Source organism: Electrona antarctica (genome assembly GCF_951216825.1).
Source record: "Electrona antarctica genome assembly, chromosome: 19".
Classification (NCBI taxonomy): domain Eukaryota; kingdom Metazoa; phylum Chordata; class Actinopteri; order Myctophiformes; family Myctophidae; genus Electrona; species Electrona antarctica.
The window spans coordinates 21,336,784-21,339,283 of NC_136800.1; the positions used below are offsets into that span (position 1 = coordinate 21,336,784).

The following is a 2,500-nucleotide window of genomic DNA, read 5'->3' on the forward strand; positions in this document are numbered from 1 at the left end:
TGAGTTCTTTGTTCATCTAACATTTCCTACATTCCATTTTAGCCAGAATATAATTTAGGGACAAATGATAAATCTGCATCACTTATGAGGGAGCTATCTGGTATCAGAAACACTTATTGGGTTCATTCAAGTCAATGTGGAACAATGCCCGGGTAGCTCATTCAGTAGGGAGTTTGCTTTTGGAAGTTCTGGAGTCGATCCCAGGCACTGGAAGCTCAGCATTTGAATAGCATGGCTTGGGTAACTAAGGCTTGGAACTGATAGTACTGCAGGTGGTCTAGTCTAGTGCATTGTAAAGGCGATAATCTCCCTCATTGCTCAGTTGCCTTATAACTGACAATAAGCCACTCCGACCAACTTACTCACAAGGAATTAGCCTTGGCTTAGGGTGCCTTCGCAGTCTAATCTAATTAAACACTGGCATGTGTACCACCTTACTGTCACACCAACTCATTCACTGACTGAAGTAATGCCAGACCGAGGTTGTAAATATGAAATGATGAAGTCAGTCTTCTTCAGTCTCGCCTGCATCTCATCAGCAGTGAACGGGGCATATTAAAGATTAATATGATCACGAGCACACAGAATGGCCAAGCATCAGATGATGTCATATCAACAGTATTTTACCTCCTCTCTCAATACACTTGATAGTGATTCTCAAACGTTTTAATTTCAAGGACCCTCATAACTCTGAGAATGTACAAATGGACACTCTCACAGTTACAGACCTACAATGGTGATTTTGGAAGGGAACCCCAGGCCGCAAGGAACCCTGAAGATCCCTGACACTATGAGAACCATTGCCATATACAGTGCAGTGTAGTGCCTTCACAGCCATACACAGCCTGTGTGCAATCGATGGGTATTATGAACAAAAAAAGGTTGACATATACCGTATGTCTAGAACAATAGAAAAATCATCTGGGTTCTTGAATGAGGTGGTATCAGGATGATGAGACTTGGTGCAGGCCAGGGGAAGCACCGAAGCAGCAATATTTATTTTATATTTATATAGAATATTTATGCGGCAGAGACAATATTCTTCTACTGACCCCACGATTTATCATTTATTTGACATTTGCAAATAAAAATCCTCAATGACCACAAAAAAAGAAAAGAAAAAAGAAAATATCATGGGCTAATTATGTTAATTAGCCCATGACCATCTCCTCCTGAAGGCGGAAACCCCTCAACAAGGCCTCTCTCTCTCTGAGGCCAACCTGTTTACTTGACATCTTGATTTTCATCAGAAAACCCGTCCCCATCAATACAACCTGGAACACAACCAAACCAGGAAAACTGTGTCCTTTAATGAGCCATGACCAATGGAAAATCAGCAGACGGGCGAACCCCCGAGCCCCCCCCCCCCACCCCCCATACCCCTCTGCTTCTCCCTCGTATCCTAAATTTGGCAGATCCTGTCTTAATTTGTGCTAAACCATCACATAAACCAGGAAATAATGAGGAACATTTGAGGGTTAAACCAAAACAATATGGCTGCTGCACGTTGCCAGCCAAACGTCTGCCTCTTATGATGTACCTTGAGGTGGATAACACGCTGTAACCGAGACACATGCGTTCAGCGGGAGAGACAAGCCAGAGAGCTAACCAGTAGAATGTGTCCTGTCGCTCTGCCTGCGTAAGAACAACAGCTATCATGTCCTGAGATCAGTGGCTGGGGGGGAGAAGTACCTTGATTTATTTCTTTAAAAAAAAAAAGTTAAAGTAGCAATACCATGATGTAGAAATACGCAACTAACTAAATAAAAGGCCTGTATTTCTTTCTTTTACTTGTTAAATACAAAATGATTGGCATCACAATAATACTATACCAGAAGTAAACGTACTCATCGTGCAGAATGTCCCATTTTACAAGTTTTCCCGTAATGGGTCAATCTGACATGTTGTGAGCTTGTAGAGCGTCTATTTTCGAATACAAGAATTATAAAATAGCACTCGATTTGTTGATGTATGTTTTGTAATATAATCTAAATCTGCAAAGTAACTAGTAACTAAAGTTTTTAAATAATTGTAGTGGAGTGAAAAGTACAATATTTGCCTCTGAGATGTAGTGCAGTAGAAATATAAAGCATTGGAAAAAGTATATTCTCAAGTAAAGTAAACGTACCTCAAAAGAATGTAACCTAACATGGAACAGTACATTATGTGCCGTTTGGTGGCTGCTTTAATCCGTGAGTTCATAAATGTTTGGTCTGGGTGGCCGCTGGGGGATCAAAACCATGTTTTTTGCGCAGATCTATTTTTAATGCCCCCTTTTAGTGCCCAAAAAGTGACAAAAATTATGTATGGTTCCAATCTGACAGCTTCTGAGCCAAACGTAATAGTTGCTTAGACTTGGAGCAAGTCATTAGTCAATCATTATGGTTTGCCTCATGTGCCATCTGGTGTAAAGTACAGTATTCCTTCAAAATGTCTTCTTAATCCACTTGAACCCTAGTTTCTGGGGGGAGGGGGCGGGATAAAGAGCAGATCTACAAGC

The 2,500-nt window shown here is 41.0% G+C and overlaps 1 protein-coding gene across 1 annotated transcript in view; it reads left to right on the forward strand.

Annotated features, from left to right (window-relative positions):
- Window positions 1-2,500, forward strand: part of LOC306943866 (collagen alpha-1(XI) chain-like) — a 126,769-nt gene that overhangs the window by 36,008 nt on the left and 88,261 nt on the right. The gene's annotated exons all lie outside the window — the stretch shown is intronic.